Consider the following 23,127-nt stretch of genomic DNA (forward strand, 5'->3'; position numbering starts at 1 on the left):
CACCCACCTCGGCCTCCCAAAGTGCTGGGATTACAGACATGAGCCACCGCACCCAGCCTCACATCTACTTTTTAAGATCAAATGTCAAATCTTTGCCATGTGGAATTTCTGGTTGAGTTACATTTGGTAGTGGGTATGAGAGCTAGTATGTGAGTGAAGTCTTGAGTCTAGAGACTTCCAAAACATTCATAGGCCTCTATATTTCTGTCCCACTCTTGCTCTGAAATAGGAGGAAATATCTTTCCTTGACATTAGCCTCTGGTTCACACATTGATTCAATTTTTTCCATGCTTTTTGGCATATCTCATTTAATTTTCACAATTCTGAAAGGTAGAAATTATACATTTTTTATAGGTAAAAAAGAGTGACTTTGTAATCAGAGCTCAGGGTTGTGGACTGTCCATGAAATGAGGAGGGTAAATGCAACTCTAGTTCTTCAGTTGATTTTTTTTTTTTGGACAGAGTCTCTCTCTGTCACCCAGGCTGAAGTGCAGTGGCATGATCTCGGCTCACTGCAACCTCCACCTCCCAGGTTCAAGTGATTCTCCTGCCTCAGCCTCCTGAGTAGCTGGAATTAAAGGTACCCACCATCACACCTGGCTAATTTTTGTATTTTTAGTAGAGACGGGGTTTCACCATACTGGCCGGGCTGGTCTCGAACTCCTGACCTCGTGATCCACCTGCCTTGGCCTCCCAAAGTGTTGGGATTACAGGCGTGAGCCACTGCGCCTGGCCTCAGTTGATTTTTAATGTCACTGGGGCAGCTTTAGGTTTGTGCCTGTGACTGGAAGTCAGGTCCTGTGACAAGACTCCCTCTTTGTAAGAGTAGCAGGGATGGCCATGATGGAACCTGACTTCATGTTGTGTCACTGATAATCTTGATCTGCTACTGCACAGTCTCTTCTTGACACAGAGAAGCCCAGAGTGCAGAGTTCTGGAGCTTATGTGAATAGTGGTGTGTTCTTGCGCTTGGTGGTGTGAGGATCTCTGGGAACTGTGCAAAGTCCTTCACAACTCAGGCATCCTTTCCTTGCTTTCTTTTCAGCTGAGCATGAATAGCCTGGACATAAAATACCCTTTTATGTTAAAACGTCATACCACAACCAACATATGCAACACTTTTGTCTCCTGGAAATATGACATACCAAAAAAAAAGTCTGTGATGAGCTGGTATAATCAGGGATTTGGCGATGAATGGAAGTGCTATATTATGCATGTTTTCTAATATATTATTTACATTTCACTGAGTGCTTAGTGTGCCCCAGGGTCTTGGATTGTAAAGAGATGAAGAAGATACAATACTTGCCCTCAAAATCTCAGTCTGTTTCTCAATAAGCAAAAGATAATTTAGGTTGAACCATATAGAAATGCTGATATCTGATGACTTCTTTTTTTTAAAAAAAGAATTTTTATTATTTTTATGTACGGAAACCTCAACAGTATACATTTAACCAAGTTTAGCAGAAGTTCTTTAGTTTTTGCCTTTTGCAGCTTGGCAATGTGGGTCACAGATTTTGGATGGGGTACATGCCTCCCCAGTGGTGATAAATCTTATACCTGTATGACTTTTGATTTCCAAAACCAAATTGACATTGCTTGAGATTCAATATGCTACATGTAAGAACCAAGGTAGGGAAGTAATTACAGATCTGTGGTTCACAGTAGTAACACTGAGTCCTTATTATATGCCGAGAGCTTTATATAAACCACTTAATTTGTGTAACAACTAGCAGAGGTGAACACTAGAGTTGTTCCCATTTCGAACTGAGTAAACTGAGATTTAGGAAGAGCAAGTGTGTCTAATGGCAGGTGTCAGAGCCAGAGTTTCACACACTTCTGTCTTACTGCAAATCATATGGTCTCTCTGAGCCTCAGTCTTATTACCTGTAAAGCAAGAGGAAGGACACAATTCCTCCCTTCATTATTTTGCAGTCAAATTAAACTTTATTGAGAAATAACATTAGTTTATATAGCACATCTAAATCCTCAAAAAATCTATATGTAATTAAGGCATAAGAACAGCACACTTTTTGAGGAAAATAAATATTTCACTTGTGGGAAAAAAAGCCTATATATAAACATACAAACTCTAATTTTGTTTTTGGTTGGTTAGAAGAAGAATGATTCATGGTATTAAGTAGGGGTAAAAAATTCAGAGGCCTCATGATGTAGAGCAAGTTTGCTAACAATAGCAAATGGACTGATCGATAGCAGATCAATTTTAGAGCGCTCGCTCATGGAGAATATTGATATCTAACTTGGTCAGTTCTCCTGTGAGATAAATAGTCACCTGTCTCTGTGTGAGGAAAAGCACACGCAAGAGCTGGGGTAATGTTTCTAAACAATTAATTGGCTTATTATCGAGGCTTAATGGATTGGTTCAATACATTCACACAAAGCCATCAAGAGAATTACGCCAGCAGTTTCCTTGTAGCTGCCATCAAAATATATGACAGGATATAGGGGGTTTAAATTATTATTACTTTTTACAGCATTCTGCATGCATCATTTACATTATAAATTGAGCCTATTTGAAAGCCATTGACTAAGTCTTTAGCTTTGTTTCAAATAACAAATATGGTACACATTGTGGCATCTTAGTTACTAGGGAACATGATATAGCTACTTAAATTATAAATGAAGCCATCAAAACTGTTTGATTCTTACGTTCATACAAAATATTTATAATGCAAGGCTTTATGTCAGAGGTATGAGAAAGACCCCATGATGCAGTTTAATCTGCCCTAGGTATAGATTTTTTAAAATTGCCAAACAAAATATTTCTTTGAGAAGCCACAAACAGATGTAGAGGGAAAATACGATTCAGTGAAAATTTATTGATTACTCAGTATGTGCAGGTATTTCATACACATTATCTCATTAATCCTTAAAGCAAATGTTTGAAGCGACATATCCCATATGAAGGGTGAGGCAAGTGTTTTAAATAGTTTGTGAGGCACACCCAGGGTCATATGACAATTAGATGGGAAAGGATATGATCAAACTTGCCTTTTGATATCAGTTTCTTTTTTCTTCTTTCATGATTATTGTGTATATTACTGTTAATTCAGCTCATTGAAAGGGTGATGCAAACCTATGGGAAGAAGCCATTAGGTTGCCCGTGTGGGAATAAGAAAACAGGAAACTCATTTTGTGTTAAGGTTAGAGTTTGTGTCAAAACCAGAGTACTTTCCTCCCAGTAGAGTCCCCAGATCTAGCACTCAAATATCTAAATGACCAGACTAGCAGGAAGTTTTACCTATCCCCATTCAAAAGCCCTGTCTTATTTTACATATCTCTGTGAGATTACTAGTGCCTTGGAATGGTGGCGGTCCAGGGTAGTGCTGACTCTAACTGTGGGTATCGCATTTAGATATAAACTGCTTGGCAAATGCTAGTACTCTAGACAAGTTGAGGGAAGCCCAAAGCAGCAGGCCTCTTGGATGCAGAATCATACCCTGCTCTGAGCACTGGACTTGTTCCAGAGAGAACCACACCCAGGTGTTACTTGAAATCCCAAAGGCATAGCCCTTTTAGTCACCTTTCCTGGGTTTCAGGATATGTTCTCGGTGGGATATCTCATTTTCAAGCATGAGGCTAACAGAGTTGCCATTTTCTGTAGTAGATTTCCACTTCTGTGGAGGAAGTCTTTGATGGGTATTCATCTCACTTCTTTTATGTTACACACTAATTTCAAAGTTTCACTTCTATTAAATCATATTCACAGGCACATTCCCAAGAAATTCAGGTCAGAACAGGTTTCTCCTTAGCTGACTGACTTGGTAAAGGGGAAAGCCCATGGATCCTTCTGCTGTCATGGTAATAAGTAATTATGCTGATGTAATTACTCAAGATTTTTTGGCCTATGGAAAAAGAGATACAAGTAAACGTAAATGAAATAAAAACTCTGTGATATAAAATTTGAAGCAGAACTATCTCATGATATGCTGATCGTTTTGTCTTATCTCATTCTTAAGCTGTGCACTAATCTGTCTAGGCTTTTATAATGGCCTCGAATCAATGACAACCAAGTAGTAATGAGCACCCCTAGGGTGCAGATTGTGGCATCTAAGCATAATGGAAGCAGCACTCTCCAGATATGATTGATTCCAGGTTTTGGAAAGAAAATATACAAGGTGAGTCTTAGCATTTTATTATAATAGAAAACTAAAAACTAACAAAGACAAATGAGATCATTTAAAACAAAATAGGTGCCAACTTAAGGGAGCTCCTACTGTCCCAAGATGAAACAATTTGATTTTCAAAACGAATAATGATTGCAATGGAATGAAGCACATAAAATATATAAAAATCTTAGTTTCTAATAATACTAAAAAGTCAAAGAGTAATTTTTTAAAAATCTCATCGGTCGTCATAAGAGTTTACTAAAGCACAAACTGATTACTTTTGGATTTTATTATTAAGGCAAAATAAGCATTCATCCAGACTCTTCTATATGAACTGCATTTCAGATTCATGACACAGTTTATGAGGAAGACTTCCTTAGAGAAGTATTACTACTAGGACTTGCAGAAAGAATGATAGAATTAGAGAAATTAGACTTTTGCAGTTCTTCTTTTTTTTTTTTTTTACCTTTATTGGTTTATATTTGATAAATAAAACTTGTGTATATTTGAAACAAACAGTGTAACAGTTTGATATATGTAAACACTGTTAAATAATTGACACAACCAAACTATTAACACATGCATCACCTTGAATAATTACCACCTTTTTGTGGTGAGGATGATTTATTCTCATCAAATTTCAAGTGTACAATACAATATTGTCAACGTACATTAGGTCCCCAGAACTTATCTTGAAGGAAGTTTGTGCCTTTTGACCACCATCTTTCTATTATGCCCCTCCAACCCCCTAGCAACCACCATTCTGCTCTCTGCTTTTATGAGTTTGACTATTTAGATTCCGCATATAAGAAAGATCATACAGTATTTGTCTTTTTGTGTCTGCTTATTAAACTTAACATAATGTCCTTCAAATTTATCCAAGTTGTTGCAAATGGCAGAATTTCCTTATTTGATTACTCAATTTTGTATCTCTATAGAAAATTGCAGAGATACAAAATGAAATATTCTATTCTTTCTCTGAGTGTGTGTGTATGTGTGTAAACTATCAAAACTGTTTGATTCTTATATTCATGAGAATCATAGATCACTCTCTCTCTCATATTTTCTTTATTCATTTATACACTGACAGACACTTAGATTATTTCCATACCTTGGCTGCAGTAAATAATGCTGCAATGAACATGCCAGTACAGATATCATTTCAAGATACTGGTTTCATTTCTGTTGGATATATATCCGGAAGTGTGATTGCTGGATTCTATAGTAGTTATATTTTAAATTTTTGGGTCTCTCCATATGTTTTCCATATGGCTCTGTCAATTTGCATTCTTACCGACAGTGTACAAGTGTTTTCTTTTTTTTCACATCCTCACCAGCCCTTGTTATATTTCATGCTTTTTAAAAATCATACTCATCCAAACATGTTTGAGGTGATATTTCATTATGGTTTTGATTTGCATTTCCCCAATGATTAGTGATGTTGAGAACGTTTTCATGTATCTTTTGGCCATTATGTGTATTCTTTGGAAAAGTGTCTGTTTACATCCTTTGGTTAGTTTTTTTTTTTAAGACGGAGTCTCGCTCTGTCGCCCAGGCTGGAGTGCAGTGGCCGGATCTCAGCTCACTGCAAGCTCCGCCTCCTGGGTTCAGGCCATTCTCCTGCCTCAGCCTCCCGAGTAGCTGGGACGACAGGCGCCCGCCACCTCGCCCGGCTAGTTTTTTGTATTTTTTAGTAGAGATGGGGTTTCACCGTGTTAGCCAGGATGGTCTTGATCTTGTGACCTCGTGATCCGCCCGTCTCGGCCTACCAAAGTGCTGGGATTACAGGCTTGAGCCACCGCGCCTGGCCAGTTTTTTAATGTTGTTTGATTTTTGCTATTGAGTTGTATAAGTTCTTTATGTATTTTGGTTATTAACCTCTTATCGGATGCATGGCTTGCAAATATTTTCTTCCATTCCGTAGGTTGCCTTTTCATTTTGTTGACTGTTTCCTTTGATGTGTAGAAGCTTTTTAGTTTTATGTAGTCTTATTTGTTTATTTTTGCTTTCGTTGCCTGTGCTTTTGGTATCCTATCCAAAAATTTATTGCCAAGGCCACCAACAATGTATTTTCCCATAAGTTTTCTTCGATGGATTTTATGACCCTAGGTTTTATATTTAATTGTTTAATTCATTTTAAGTTGATTTTGTGTATGATGCAAGAAAAGGGCCTAATTTCATTCTTTTGCATGTAGACATATGGATTGTCTATGTATTGACAATTTCTAACACTATGTATTGACGAGACTATCTTTTCCACTTTGTGTATTCTTGGCACTTTTGTCAAAAATTAGTCGACCATATCTGTGTAGATTTATTTCTGGGTTCTCTATTCTGTTCCATAGGTCTATGAGGCTGTTATGTAAGCACCAAGTTTTGATTAAATAGCCTTGAAAAAAAATATAAAATCAGAAAGTATGATGTCTTTAAATTTTAACTATTTAGTTTTATTTTTGTGGTTCCATATAAATTTTATGATTCTTTTTTCTATTTCCATGAAAGCATCATTGTAATTTTGATAGAGATTGCATTGAATCTATAGATTACTTTGGGTATTATGGACAGTTTAACAATATTAACTTATGTAATCCATGTATATGGGATATCTTTATTTTTATTTGTGTCATCTTAAATTTATTTCATGGATGATTTGTAGTTTTCAGTGTACACATCTTTCATCTCCTTGGCTAAACTTATTTCTAAATATTTTATTCTTTTGGTGCTATTACATATGGAATTGTTTTCTTAATTTATCTTTCAGTTAGTTTGTTATTGTGTATAAGAACACAACTGATTGTTGTTGTGTATGTTGCTTTCTTACCCTGAAACTTTAATTTGTTTATTATTTCTAACAATTTTTTGGTGGAGTCCTAAGGGTTTTCTCTCTATAAAATTATAGGCAAACAGAGAATTTAACTTACTGCTTTCCAGTTCAGATGCCTTTTTTTCTTGCCAAATTGCTTTGACTAGAGCTTTTGGTATTCTGTTGAATAAAAGTGGCAAGAGTGAGCATCCTTGTCTTATTCCTCATCTTAGAGGAAAAGCTGTCACTTTTCATCTTTGAGTATGATGTTAGCTATGAGCTTGTATGTATGGCCTTTATTATGTTGAGGTGCATTTATTGCATACCTAGTTCATTGACAGGTTTTTTTTTTATCATGAAAGAATATTGAATTTTGTCAAATGCTTTTTCTGCATCTATGGAGATGATTTCATGATTTTTTCCATTATTCTGCTAATGAAATGTATGATATTTAATGATTCATGTATATTGAGCCACCCTTGCATTCTAGGGAGTACTTGATCATGGAGAATGATCCTTTTAATGTGCTGTTAAATTTGGTTTGCTAGTATTTTGTCAAGCATTTTTGCATCTATGTTTATTAGGGATACTAGCTTGTAATTTTCTCTTCTTATAGTATCTCTGTCTGGCTTTGGTATGAGGATACTCTAGGTCTTAGAATAAGCTCAGAGTCTTCCCTCCTCTACATATATTTTAAAATAGTTTGAGAAGGATTGGTATTAATTCTTTAAATGTTTAGAATTCACCTATGAAGGCACCTGGTCCTGGTCTTTTCCTTGTTGGGAAGTTTTTGAATACTGCTTCAATTTTTTCTTCTTAACTTTTATTTTAAGTTCAGGGGGTACATGTGCAGGAGGTTCAGGTTTCTTACAGAGGTAAATATATGTCATCAGAGTTTGTTATACAGATTATTTTATTTATTTTATTATAAATAAAATAATCTGTATTTTATAATAAAATAAATAAAATAAATAAAATAATTATTTTATTAAGCTTGGTATCCATTAATTATATTTCCTAGTACTTTCCCTCCTTTCACCCTCCACCTTCCAATAATAGGCCTTAGTGTGTGTTGTTCCCCTCTATGTGTCCCTGTGTTCTCATAATTTAGCTCCCACATACAAGTGAGAACATGCCATATTTATTTTTTTGGTCCTGCACTAGTTTGCTAAGGATAATGGCCTGCAGCTCTATCCGTGTCCTTGCAAAGGACATAATCTCATTTTTTATGGCTGCCTAGTATTCCATGGTGTACACATACCACATTTTCTCTATCTAGTCTATTATTGATGGGCATTTAAGTTGATTCCATGTCTTCACTATTGTGAATAATGCAGAAATTAACTTACGCATGCATATATCTATAATGCAATGATTTATATTCCTTTGGATATATACCCAGTAATGGAATTGCTAGATCAAATGGTAGTTCTGTCTTTAGTTTACTGAAGAATTGCTCCACTACTTTTCACAGTAGTTGAACTAATTTACACTCCCACTAATAGTGTATAAGTGTTCATTTTTCTCTACAACCTCACCAGCATCTGTTATTTTTGATCATTTACTAGTAGCCGTACTAACTGGTATAAGATGATATCTTATTGTGATTTTTATTTGCATTTCTTTAATAATCAGTGATGTTGAGCTTTTTATCATATGATTGTTAGCCACATGTATGTCTTCTCTTGAGAATTGTCTGTTCCTGTCCTTTGTCCACTTTTTAATGGGGTTGTTTGTTTTTTTCTTGTAAACTTGTTTAACTTCCTTACAGATGCTGAATATTAGACCTCTGTCAAACATATAGTTTGCAAAAATTTTCCCCCATTTTGTAGGTTGCCTGTTTACTCTGTTGATAGCTTTTTTTGCTGTGTAGAAGTTCTTTAGTTTAATTAGATCCCATTTGCCCATTTTTGCTTTTGTTGATATTGTCATGAAATCTTTGCCAGTTCCTGTGTCCAAAATGCTATTTCCTAGGTTATTTTTCGGTGTTTTTATAGTTTTGAATTTTACATTCAAGTCTTTTATTCATCTTCAGTTTATTTTTGTGTATGGTATAAGGAAGGGGCCCAGTTTCAGTTTTCTGCATATGGCTAGCCAGTTCTCCCAGCACCATTTATTGAATAGGGAATCCTTTCCCCATTGCTTATTTTTATCAGGTTTGTCAAAGATCAGATACTTGTAGGGGTATGGTCTTGTTTCTGGGTTCTCTATTCTGTTCCATTGGTCTGCATGCCTATTCTTGTACAAGTTCCATGCTGTATTGGACTGTAGCCCTGTAGTATAGTTTGAAGTTGGGTAGCATAATGCCTTCAGCTTTGTTCTTTTTGCATAGGGTTGCTTTGGCTATTTGTGCTCTTTTTTGGTTTCATATGTATTTTAACATAGTTTTCTCAAGTTCTATGAAGAATGTCATTGGTAGTTTAATGGGAATAACATTGAATCTGTAAATTGCTTTGGGTAGTATGGCCATGTTCATGATATTAATTCTTTGTATTCGTGAGCATAGAATGTTTTTAAATTTGTTTGTGTCATCTCTTACTTCGTTGAGCAGTGGTTTGTAGTTCTCCTTGTGGAGAACTTCTACTTCCCCTGTTGGCTGTATCCCTAGGTATTTTATTCTTTTTGTGGCAATTGTGAACGGGAATTCATTCATGATTTAGCATTCAGTTTGACTGTTGATGTACAGGAGTGCTAGTGATTTTTGCACATTGATTTTTGTGTCCTGATACTTCCCTGAAGTTGCTAAGAAGCTTTTGGGCTGAGAATAGGGTTTTCTAGATATAGAATCATGTTATTTGCAAATAGGGATAGTTTGATTTCCTTTTTCCTATTTGAAAGTCCTTTATTTATTTTCTTTGTTTGATTGTCCTGGCCAGAGCTTCCAATACTGTGTTGTATAGGGGTGTTAAGAGAGGGCATTCTTGTCTTCTCCCGTGATATGGTTTGGCTCTGTGTCCCCACCCAAATCTCATGTTGAGTTGTAATCCCCAGGTGTTGGAGGAGGGGCCTAGTGGGAGGTGACTGAAGCATGGGGCCAGACTTTCCCCTTGCTTTTCTCATGATAGAGTTCTCACAAGATCTTGTTTGAAACTGTGTAGCATTTCCCCCTTTTCTCTCTCTTACTTCTGCTGCCATATGAAGGTGCTTGCTTCCTCTTTCCCTTCTGCCATGATTGTAAGTTTCCCAACGCCTCTCCAGAAGCAGAATCCTGTATACCTCCAGATTCACAAGCCAATTAAGACTCTTTTCTTCATAAATTACCGAGTCTCAGCTACTTCTTTGCAGCAGTGTGAGGACAAACTAATACATACCAATTTTCTAAGGGAAATGCTTCCAGCTTTTGCCCATTCAGTATGATGTTGCCTGAATTTGTCACATGCTACTCTTATTATTTTGAGTTACCTTCCTTCAATACCTAGTTTATTGAGAGTTCTTAACATAAAGGGAATTTGAATTTTATCAAAAGTCTTTCTATGTCTGCTGAGATAATTACATGGTTTTTATCTTTAGTCCTGTTTATGTGATGAATCATGTTTATTTATTTGCATATGTTGAACCAACCTTGCATCCTGGGGATGAAGCCTACTTGATCATGGTGGATAAGTTTTTTGATGTGCTACTGGGTTTAGTTTGCCAGTAGTTTATTGAAGATTTTTGTATTGATGTTCATCAAAAATATTGGCCTGAAGAGTTCTTTTTATGTTGTATCTCTGCCAGGTTTTGGTATCAGGATGATGTTGGCCTCAAAGAATGAGTTAGGAGGGATTCTGTCCTTTTCAATTTTTTTGAATAGTTTCAGTAGAAATGGTAGCAGCTTTTCTTTATGCATCTGGTATGATTCATCTATGACTCTGTCTAGTCATAGTTTTTTTTTTTGTAGGCTATTTATTACTGCCTCAGTAATTTTTTTCATTTTGTAGGCTATTTATTACTGCCTCAGTTTCAGAGCTTGTTATTGGTTTATTCAGGGATTCAATTTCTTCCTGGTTCATTCTTAAGAGCATGTATGTGTCCAGGATTTTATCCATTTCTTCTAAATTTTCTAGTTTATGTGTATAGAGGTGTTTGTAGTATTCTTTGATGGTTGGTTGTATTTCTGTGGGGTCAGTGGTGACATCCCCATTATCATTTCTGATTATGTCTATTTGAATCTTCTATTTTTTCTTCTTATTAGTCTAGCTGGCAGTCTGTTTTATTATTTTTTCCAAAAATCCAGTTCCTGGATTAGTTTGTCTTTTCTATCATTTTTAGTGCTCTATGTCCAGTTTCTCTCTGACTTTGGTTATTTCTTGTCTTCTGCTAGCTTTGGGATTTGATTGCTCTTGGTTCATTGTTTTTTTTACATGTGGTGTTAGGTTGCTGACTTGAGATCGTTCTAAGTTTTTGATGTTGGCATTCAGTGCTATGAATTTTCCTCTTAACGTTGCCTTATCTGTGTTGCAGAGACTGTGATATGTTGTATGTTTGTTCTCGTTGGTTTCAAAGAACTTCTGGATTTTTGCCTTAATTTCAATATTTACCCAAAAGTTATTCAGGAGCAGTTTATTAGGTTTTCATGTAATTGTGTGGTTTTGAGTGAATTTATTAGACTCGAGATCTAATTTTATTGTGTTGTGGTCAGAGACAGTTTGCTATATTTTCAGATCTTTTGCATTTGCTGAGGAGTGATTTACTTCCAATTATATGATTGATTTTAGAGTAGTTGCCATGTGGCAATGAGAAGAATGTATATTCTTTTGTTTTGGAGTGGAGAGTTCTGTAGATATCTATCAGATCCATTTGATCCAGAGCTGATTTCAGGTGTTGAATATCTTTGTTAATTTTCTGTCTTGATGATCTGTCTAATATTGTCAGTGGGTTGTTATAGTTTCCCACTATTATTCTGTGGGAGTCTAAGGTTTTTTGAATGAGTCCTCTAAGAACTCATTTTATGAAGCTGGGTGCTCCTGTTTTGGGTGCATATATATTTAGGATAGTTAGCTCTTCTTGTTGAATTGAACCCTTTACCATTATATAATGCCCCTCTTTGTCTTTTTTGATCTTTGTTGGTTTAAAATCTCTTTTGTCAGAAAGCAGAATTGCATCCCTTGCTTTTTTTCTGTTTTCCATTTACTTGGTAAATTTTCCTCCATCCCTTTATTTTGAGCCTATGTGTGTCATTGCATGTGAGATGGTCCTCTTGAAGACAGCATACCAATGGATCTTGGTTCTTTATTCAGCTTGTCACTCTATGTCTTTTAACTGAGGCATTTAGTCCATTTACATTTAAGCTTAGTATTGTTATATGTGGATTTGATCTTGTCAACATGGTGCTAGCTGGTTATTTTGCAGAATTGTTTATGTGGTTGCTTCATAGTGTCACTGGTCTTTGTATTTCAATGTTTTTGTAGTGGCTGGTAATGATTTTTCCTTTCCAAGTAAGTGCTTTCTTCAGGCAGTGCTTTTCTTTTAAGGCAGGTCTGGTGGTAATGAATTCCCTCAGCATTTGCTTGTCTAAAACAAATCTTATTTCTCCTTTGTTTATGAGTCTTAGTTGGGTCATATATGACATTTTGGGCTGGAATTTCTTTTAAGAATGTTGAACATTGGCCCCCAATCTCTTCTGGCTTGTAGAGTTCCCACTGGGAGGTATGCTGTTAGTCTGATGGGACTTCCTTTGTAGGTGTCCTGGCCTTTCTCTCTGAGTGCCCTTAGCATATTTTCTTTCATTTCAACCCTGGAGAATCTAATGATTATGTGTCTTGGTGATTATCTTTTCATGGAGTATCTTAATGGAGTTCTCTACATTTCCTGAATTTGAATGTTGGCTTATCTAGCTAGGTTGGATTAGTTCTCATGGATGATATCCTGAAATATATTTTCCAAATTGTTTCCATTCTTCCCATCTGTTTCAGGTACACCAATCAGTCATACATTCAGTCTTTTTACATGATCCCATTTTTTTGGAGGCTTTGTTTATTCTTTTTCATTCTTTTTCTCTATTCTTGTGTGCTTGTCTCATTTCAGAAAGATTGTCTTCAAGCTCTGAGATTCTTTACTCCACTTAGTCTATTCTGCTATTAATGCATACAGTTGCATTGTGACATTCTTGTAGTATGTTTTTCAGCTCTATCAGGTTGGTTATGTCCTTTTCTATACTGGCTATTTTGTCTGTCAGCACCTGCAAACATTTTACAGTATGCTCCTTAGCTCCTTAGCATTTTAGCTTCCTTAGCATTTTACAGTATGCTCCTTTAGCTCCATGAAGGTCGTTTTTGTCCACAAATAATTCTTTTTCTGTTATTTTAGCCACCTCAGCCTCAACCTCAGTGATTTGTTTTTCTAAGACCACCAGAGTGGGCACAAAAGAACCAGCGAATAGGCAAGGCTAAAAGCAAAACTGCAAATTTATTCTTTGGTCATCTAGCTTCAGGGACCGGAGCTGGGGGGAGGGGATGGAGTTTCTAATACAGTCAGGACAAGAGTGGGGGCTGAGAAAGCCCGCCCCCGGCGCATCTGCTGGGAGCGACTTTTCTAGGAGTGGAAGGGCAATAGGCGGGGCACCGGCATGTCGGGGGAGGAGGGGTGCTCCACAGGTGCCACCAGGTAAATCTTGGTCTCTTCGGATTGACATCACCTGGTGCATGCCTGATTAATCTGCACCTTCCCAGGCGTCAGCTGCATTCTCGCACACAGGGGAAGAGTTGGTGGTGAAGAAGAACCCGGAAGTGCACCATCCTGCCTCCGTTCGTCCAAACACTCAGCCTCTTGCCAGAGAGGTGGATACTGTCATTTGAAGGAAAGAGGACACTCTGGCTTTTTGAGTTTTCAGTGTTCTTGCACTGATACTTCCTCATTTTTCTGGCCTCATCTACCTTCAGTCTTTGAAGTTGTTGACCTTTGGATGGGGTTTTCTTCTTTTCCTCTTAACAGTCTGGCCACTTTTCTATAGAGCTGTGATGGTTTGGTTGTGGTCTATACTCACATTGGGTTTTCAAATACCTGGAGGTATCACCAGTGAAGGCTGCAAAAAGTGAAGACGACAACCTGCCCCTTCCTCTAGCAACTCCATCTCAGGGGGATACAAAGCTGTTGCTGGCCTGAATGCTCCTGTAGGAGGTGGCTAGAGACCCCAATTGGGAGGTCTCAGACAATCAGGAGAAATGAGACTGGGGACATGCTTAAAGAAGCTGTCTAGCCATGCTTTCATAGAGCTACTGTGCTGTGCTGGGGTACCTCTTCTGGCCCTGGTCCGGTTGGGCTCTCTAAAGCCTGGAGGCTGGAACAATAGCAAGAAAGGCAGTACATTCCTCCCTCTAGGAGCTCTGTCTCAGGAAATTTTCACATCTTTGTTGGCCAGAGAACATAGGCAAGAATGGCTGGAGGTGCTGGTCAGGAAGTCCTGCCAAGTGAGGAGAAACAGATCAGGGTCCTGCTCAAGGAAGCAGTCTGGCCATGCTTTTGTAGAGCAGCTGTGCTGTGCTGGGGTACTGCTTCTGCCCCATTTGGCTTGGGCTTTCCAAAGGCCGCAGACTGGAGCATCTAAGTTGCCCAAACAGCAAAGATGGTGGCTTGCCCATCTCTCTGGAAACTCTGTCCCAGGGAGAAATTAAATCTCTGTTGGGCCAGAGAAAAAGGGCAGGAGTGGCTGGAGGCTCCAGTTGGGAGGTCCCACCCAGTGAGTAGGACTGAATTGGGGATCTGCTTAATGAAGCAGTCTGGCCACATTTTGGTAGGGCAGCTGTGCTGTACTGGGGATCCCTTCCACCCCTGGTGAGTTTGGATTCTCCAAAGCCTATAGACTGGAACTGCTCAGTCACCCAAACAGCAACAATGGCAGCCCACCCTACTCCTCAGGCTCTCCATCCAGTTCCAGGTAGGCTCAACACTGTTGATGGGGGCTGGATGGACTTCCAGTTCAGTGGGTCTTATCCTATGAGGTGCCACGGAAGTGGGGCCCACAGACTTGCTGATCAACCCTCTGGATTCAACCCCCTTCCTAGGGGTATGTACAGAAATCCAACCTTCCACCTTGCCTGAGTTACAGTCACCTTTGCTGGAAAGCCCAGAACCAGAGTATGTAAAGCTCCTGGGTCTTCATGTGATCCTAAACACCTGCTCTGCTGAGACTCCACACAGTTCTGTGTCAGACCGCAGGTAGTGGTGGATTGGGTTCAGTAGGGAATCTCCTGACCCAAAGGTTGCAAAAATCTGTGGGAGAAGTATGGTTTCCCAGGGTTGCAAATTTACTCACTCCCTCCCTGGGTGGGGGTAGGTCCCCTTGGCTCTATGCTACTCCCCAGGGAGCCATCGCCCTGCCCTGCTTTTCTTCCTTCTCTGTGGGTTGAGCTGTTTCCCTGATGAGTCCCAGTGTGAGTACCTGGATGTTTCAGTTGAAGATGCTGTATTTACTTGCTCTTTTCATTCCTCTCCATGAGAGCAATGCACTGTAGCTGCTCTAGTTGTCCATCTTGGCTCCCTCCCCAGACATTCTTCTGCTTCAATTTCTTTACTCATTATTAGTTTGTTCTGCTTTAATCTCTTTATTCATTATTGGTCTGTTCAGATTTTCTATTTCATTATTATTCAGTCTTGACAGGTTACATTTTTAAAGAAATGTATTCTTTTCTACTAGGTTATCTACCTTGGTGTATAATTGTTCATAGTAGCCTGTTATAATCCTTTACAATTCTGTGACATCAGTCATAATGCCTCCTCTTTCATATCTGATTTCACTTATTTAAGTTTTCTGTCTTTACCTTCATCAGTCTAGCAAAAGTTTTGTCACTTTTCTTTATTTTTTCAAAAAACAATGCATGGTTTTATTTATTGATGCATATTTAGGGAGTATATGTGATATGTTCTTACATGCATAGATTGTGTAAGAATTAAGTTAGAGAATTTAGGGTATCCATCACCTCAGATATTTTTTATTTTTATGTGTTAAGAATATTTTAAGTCCTCTTTTCTGGCTACTTTGTAACATACAATGCATTGTTGTTAACTGTAATCACCTTAATATGCTTTTGAATATTTTAACTTATTTCTTCTATCTAATTGTAGATTTGTACCCTTAACCAACCTCTTTTTACCCCCCTTTCTAACCCAAAAACTCTTCCAAGTCTCTAGTATCTGCCTTTCTACTCTCTACCTCCATGGGATCAAAATTTTTAGCTTTCACAAGTGGAAACGTGATATTTTTCTCTGTTTGTCTGCCTTATTTCACTTAATATAATAACCTCCAGTTCCATCCATGTGGCTTCAAATGACAGGATTATATCCTTTTTTGCAGCTGAATAGCATTTCATTGTGTATATATTACTACATTTAAAAAATTTATTCATCTGTTGAGGGATACGGGGTGATTCCTTATTTTGGGTATGTGAACAGTGTTGCAATAAATATGGAAGTGCAGGTATCTCTTTGATGTACTGATTTTCTCTCTTTAGGATAAATAATACTGGAATTGCTGGATTGTATAATAGTTCTATTTTTAGTTTTTTGAGAAATCTCAATTTACATCCCCACTAACAGTGTGTAACAGATCCCTTTCCTCTGTTTGATAACTAAAATTTTCTTTTCGGAAATCCAAGTAAATCCAGAAACATTTTAATGTTGACATGACTAAAAACTAATAGGAGAAATTTGAAATTCCTTTTTATCAACATGTAGAGCTGAAATTTTAATACTTGGAGAATGTGATGTGAAAATGGGATACTAAAGGGTTTCCTTGTGTTTTCATTGCTTCTCTTTTAGAGAAAATTAAAAGCATTCACCATCACTGAATAAAAATAATTATAAAATACTATTACTAATGAAAGCCTTGAGTTCACTAATATGTAATCTTCTGTAGGGAGAGTTATTGAGGGTATTGAAGATTTTTTTAATGTGTCTAATCTCTGATTCAAGTGACACACATGAACTGAAAATATAAGCTTTCAGGGCACATTTTGATCGAAATGAATAATACCACTTGCTGCCAGAACCAGATGTATTGAAAAAAGAAAATAAGACTACCTGTCTTCTATAGCCATTAAAGCAAAATTTATTGTTCTGTTTAAACAAGTTTGTGTTTTATTTTGCACCACCACACATCTGCATATTTAAAATACTACATCCTTTTGTCCACTTTTTAATGGGATTGTTTTCTTAATGTTGAGTTTTTTTGAGTTTTTAAAAATGTACGCTGAATACTAATCCCTTGTCAGTAGCATAGTTTGTGAATATTTTTCCCATTCAACAGGTTGTCTCCTCACTTTGTTGATTGTTTCCTTTACTTTGCAGAAATTTTTTAGTTTAATATAGCCCCATTTATCCATTTTTGGTTTTGTTATCTGTGCTTTTGAGATATTAGTCATAAAATCTTTGCCTAGACCAAAGTCTTGAAGTGTTTCCCTTAGATTTTCTTCTAGTAGTTTAATAGTTTTGGATCTTACATTTAAGTCTTTAATCTATTTTGAATTGATTTTTGTATATAGTGAGAGATGAGAGTATAGTTTTATTCTTCGATATATGCAGATTGAGTTTTCCCAGCACCACTCGTTGAAAAGGGTGTTCCTTCTCCAATATATGTTCTTGGTGCCTTTGTCAAAAATCAGTAGGCTGTAAAGACATGGATTTATTTCTGGACTCTATTCTGTTCCACTGGTCTATGTATCTGTTTTTATAACAATATCATACAGTTTTGGTTACTATAGCTTTGTAATATATTTCAAAATCAGGTAGTGTGATGCCTCCAACTTTATTCTTCTTGTTCAAAATTGCGTTGGCTATTTGGGCTCTTTTTCGTTGTTCCACATGAATTTTAGTTTTTTTTCTCTTTATGTGAAAAATGACAATGGTATTTTGATAAGAATTGCATTGGATCTGTGGATTGCTTTGGGTATTATGGTAACTTTAACAACATTCATCCTTCTGATTCGTAAGCATGGGATGTCTTTCCATTTGCTTGGATCCTCTTCAGTTTTTTAAATCAGTATTTTATAGTTTTCCTCATTGAGATGTTTAACCTCCTTGGTTAAATTTAGTCTTAGGTGTTTCATTTTTTAGTATCTATTGTAAATGAGATTGCCTTCTTTATTTTTAGCTAGTTCATTATTAGTATATGGAAACAGTATTGATTTTTGTATGTTGATTTTGTATCCTGCAACTTTACTGAATTGTTTATTAGTTCTAAGAGGTTTTTTTTGGTAGAGTCTTTTGGTTTTTCTAAATATAATATGATATCATGTGCAAAGAGGAACAATTTGACTTCTTCGTTTCCAATTTAGATGCCTTTTATTTCTTTATTTTGCCCAACTGCTCTGGCTAAAATTTCTGGTACTATGGTGGATAGTAGTGGTGAAAGTGAGTGTCTTGTCTTGTTCCAGGTCTTAAAGGAACGTTTCTCGGCTTTTCATCATTCAGTATCATGTTGTCCGTGAGTTTGTCACATATAGCCCTTAGTATGTTGAGATATGTTCCTTTATTTTATTTTACTTTAAGTTCTGGAATGCATGTACTGAATTTGTTACATACGTATACATGTGCCATGGTGGCTTGCTGCAGCCGTCAACCCATTATCTAGGTTTTAAGCCCCACATGCATTAGGTATTTGTCTAATGCTCTCCCTCCCCTTGTCCCCCACACCCTGACAAGCCCCGGTATGTGATGTTCCTCTCCCTGTGTCCCATGTGCTCTCATTGTTCAACTCCCATGTATGAGTGAGAACATGTGGTGTTTGGTTCTCTGTTCCTGTGTTAGTTTGCTGAGAATGATGGTTTCCAGCTTCATCCATGTCCCTGCAAAAGACATGAACTCATTCTTTTTTATGGCTGTATAGTATTCTATAGTGTATATGTGCCACATTCTCTTCATCCAGTCTAACATTGATGGGCATTTGGGTTAGTTCCAAGTCTTTGCTATTGTAAGTAGTGTTGCAAGAAACATACATGTGCATGTGTCTTTACAGTAGAATGATTTATAATCCTTTGGGTATATACCCAGTAATGATATTACTGGGTCAAATGGTATTTCTAGTTCTAGATCCTTGAGGAATTGCCACACTGTCTTCCACAATCGTTGAACTAATTCATACTCCCACCAACAGTGTAAAAGTCTTCATATTTCTCTGCATCCTCACCAGCATCTGTTGTTTCCAGACTTTTTAACAATCATCATTCTAACTGGCATGAGATAGTATCACATTGTAGTTTTTTTGATTTGCATTTCTCTGATGACCAGTGATGATGAGCTTTTTTTCATATGTTTGATGGCTACATCAATGTCTTCTTTTGAGAAGTGTCTGCATATCCTTTGCCCACTTTTTGATGGGGTTGTTTGTTTTTTTCTCATAAATTTGTTTGAATTCCTTGTAGATTCTGGATATGTTCATTTTATGTTTGGTTTGTTGAAAGTCTTTATTGTGAAGTGATGTTCAATTTTATCAAATGCTTACCCTGCATATATTGAGATTATCATAGGATTTTGTCCTTCATTCTATTGATGTGATATATCACATTTATTGATTTATGTATGTTAAACTATTCTTGTATCTTTGCTATAAATTCTGCTTTATCATGGTATATTATATTTTTGATGTGCTGTTGGATTTAACTTGCTAGTATTTTCTTGAAAATACGTATGTCCATGTTTATCAGACTTATTGGTCTGTAGTTTTCATTTTCTTGTTGTGTCCTTGTCTTTTTTTTGCATAGGGTAATGCTGGCCTTATAGAATGATTTTTGGGAGAATTGCATCTTCTTCAGTTTTTAAGAATAGTTTGAGGAGAATTTGTATTAGTTCATTAATTTTTAAATATTTTTTTGGTACATAGTAGGTGTATATATTTATGGCATTCATGAAATTTTCATACAGGCCTACAATGTGAAATAAGCACATCATGGAGAATAGGGTATCAATCCCCTCAAGCATTTATCCTTTGGGATACAAACAATCCAATTATATTCTTTAAGTTACTTTAAAATGTATAATTATTATTAAGTATATCACCTTGTGCTATCAAATAGTAGGTCTTATTCATTCTTTCTAATTTTTTTTGTGCCCATTAACCATCCCAACTTTTCCCCCTTTTCCCTCCCCCACTATTCTTCCTAGCCTGTGGTAACCATCCTTCTAGTCTCTATGTCCATGAGTTAAATTGTTTTGATTTTTAGATGCCACAAGTAACTGGGAACGTGTGATCTTTCTGTGCCTGGCTTATTTCACTTAATATAATGGTTTGGTACAATTCAGCAGTGAAACCATCCAGTTCTGAGCTTTTTATTTTTTACTTAATTCAATAAATTCTTAATTTTCAGGATTTCTGTTTGGTTCTTTTTATTATGTCTATATCTTTTGCAAATTTCTCATTCATATTCTGATTGTTTTTCTGATTTCTTTCTATTATGTATCTGTGTTCTCTTCTACCTCACTGAGTTTACTTAATATTTTTATTTTGAATTCTTTTTACAGCACTTTATGAACTTATTTTTCATTAGAATCTGTTGCTGAAGAATTTTTGTGTTCCTTGGAACTGTCTAATTTTTGTTGTTTTTTTTTCATGTTCCTTGTGTCTTTTTGTTGATATCTGTGCATCTGGTGTAATAGATGCTTCTTCCATTTTTGAGGGGATTTGCTTTCTTAAGCAGAGTGCTTTTTATTGAAGAATTATCTAAGGTGTGAGTCAGATAGGGTACATTGGCTCTGATTGTGGGTACATGCAGTAGTGTTGTCTTTGTACCATTTCTTTGGCTATAAACATTGTCAGTAGTGTCTGCAATTTTTTTAATTTTTAATTTTTATTATTTTTTTTCAGTGGAGTAGGTTGTCGTTGTTAGTGGGGGCTGTGGTGAATTTTGCTGGCAATGGAAATACCAGGTGAGTCAATCCTCAGGTCCCAGTGGGGGCACCAGTGGGCCAAGTGTGACTGTTAGGCCCCAGGGTGGTGTAGCAGGTTCAGATGAGCTGATTTTTTTGTCCTCCAAGAAGTTTGCTTGGGTGCCAGCAGTGGCAACAATGGACTGAGTATTTGAGTGGGTCCTTGGGCCTCTGGATAGGAGGCATAGTGTGGGCAATAGTAGTAGCTGTGGCATTATAACCCTCTGACTCCCAAGTTGCCCATGCTGATGTTAGCAGAGTCTGTGATGTGCTGAGCAGGCTATTCCTCATGCCCACAATTGGTGCATGGGGGTGGACGCCAGCTGTAATGGTAGCTGCTGGCTGGGTGGGCCCATGCTCAGGCCCCCAGGAGGAGTGTTCAGGTGCCAATAGTGGTGGATGAGGCAAAGCAATCCCCAGGCCCCTAGACAGCATGCTCAGATTAGTGAGCATGGGTCGGGTGGGGGTGCTAAGCCAGATCAGGTGGATCTGTCACCAGGCCCCTCAGTGGTACATTTAGGTGCTAACTGTGGTGTGTAAAATGTAGGGTGATCCCCAGGCCACCTGGCAGAGTGCTTGGATGAGGGAGGCTGCAGCTGGACTGCTCACCTTCTGCTAGGGATGGTGGATTGGCTTTCATTGGCCACAGCTGTTGGCAGGTAGTGGTAAGCATGTGTTTCAGCCCCCACTTCCCAACTCTTAGTTTTATTGACCATTTAATGCTTTTCTAGTCTTAATTTAATTATTTCTGCTGTGATGTTTATTATTTTCTTTCTCATGCTGATTTTTGTCTTAGTTTGCACTGTTTTACTGGATTTTCAAGATGTTAGTTTAGGTCGTTTACTCTTTATTTTTTGATGTAGGTGTTTATTGCTATAAGCTTCACTCATAACTATTTTCTGCCACATCTCATAAATCTTGGTATTTTTGTTTTTACTTTACCTTTGTCTCCAGGTTATTTTTCATTTTCCTCTAATTTCTTTTTTGACCCAGTGTTTTTATAGAAGCATGCTTAATTTCCATACATTTGTAAATTTTTTAGTTTCTTTTTTCCGTTATGTATTTCTAGTTTCACACCACTGTGGCCAGAAAAGAAATTTGATACTTGGTATAATTTCAATCTTAAACTTGTTAAGACTTCATGTGTGGCCTAACATATGATCTATTCCACAGAGTGTTCTATGTGTACTTGAAAGGAATGTGCATTCTACAGCTGTGTAATAGAATGTTTTGTATATGTCTGTTAGGTTCATTTGTTTTAAAGTACAGTTTAAGTCAAATATAGCCTTATTGATTGTTTGTTTGGATTATCTATTGTAGAATGTGGGATAGTGAGGTCCACTACTATTATTATATTGCTGTCTACTTTCCCTTCAGTTGTTAATATTTGTTTTATATTTTTAGGAACTTGACATTGAGTTGATATATATTTATAGTTGTTATGTTCTCTTGATCAAGTGATCCCTTTATCATTATATAATGATCTTTACCTCTTGCAACATTGTTTTACTCAGATTCTATTTTACTTGATATAAGTGTAGTCACCACTACTCTCTTTTGGTTTTTATTTGCATAGAATATTTTTTCCATTCCTGCCCTTTCACCCTTTGTGTGTCTTTGAAACTAAGATTAGTATCTCCTAGGTAGCACATAGTTTGAACTTGGTTTTATTATTCATTCAGTCATATGACTGATTATTAATCAGTCATAATTATTAAGACAAATTAATTATGTCTTATTAATTTAATCCACTTACATTTAAAGTACTTTTTCATAGGGAAGGCATTAGTAATGCCATTTTATTGTGTTCTGACAATTTTTAAAGTTTCTTTGCTCCTTTCTTACTTTCTTGCTGTCTTTATGAGACACTGAACTGTTTTTAGTACTATTATCTGAATTTTTGCTTTATTTTTGTGTATGTACTATATGTTTTTGTTTTGTGGTTACTATAATGCTTATATAAAACTACTTATAGAAATAACAGTCTAATTTTAAGCACACAACTTTATTTGTTTTTTGCATACAAAACTCTTTATTTATACACTGTCCATCATATTATGTGCTATTTATGTCACACTTTGCATCTTTTTTATTGAGTGTCAAATTACTGTAGTTTAGTTGTTTTTAACACTTTTGTTTTTTAACTTTTATTTGTGTTAAAACTGATTACACTCTGCTATTAGAAAATCAGAATATTCTGAATTGACCCTGTATTTATCTTTATTTGTAGGTTTTATGCTTTCATGTTTCATACTGTTACTTAGTATACTTTAATTTAAACTTAAAAAGCTCCCTTTAGCATTTCCTGTAAGGTAGGTCCAGTGGTGATAAACTCCCGTAGCTTTTGTTTGGTTTAGGAAT

Source organism: Piliocolobus tephrosceles, chromosome 2 (assembly GCF_002776525.5).
Source record: "Piliocolobus tephrosceles isolate RC106 chromosome 2, ASM277652v3, whole genome shotgun sequence".
In the NCBI taxonomy this organism is placed as follows: Eukaryota; Metazoa; Chordata; class Mammalia; order Primates; family Cercopithecidae; genus Piliocolobus; species Piliocolobus tephrosceles.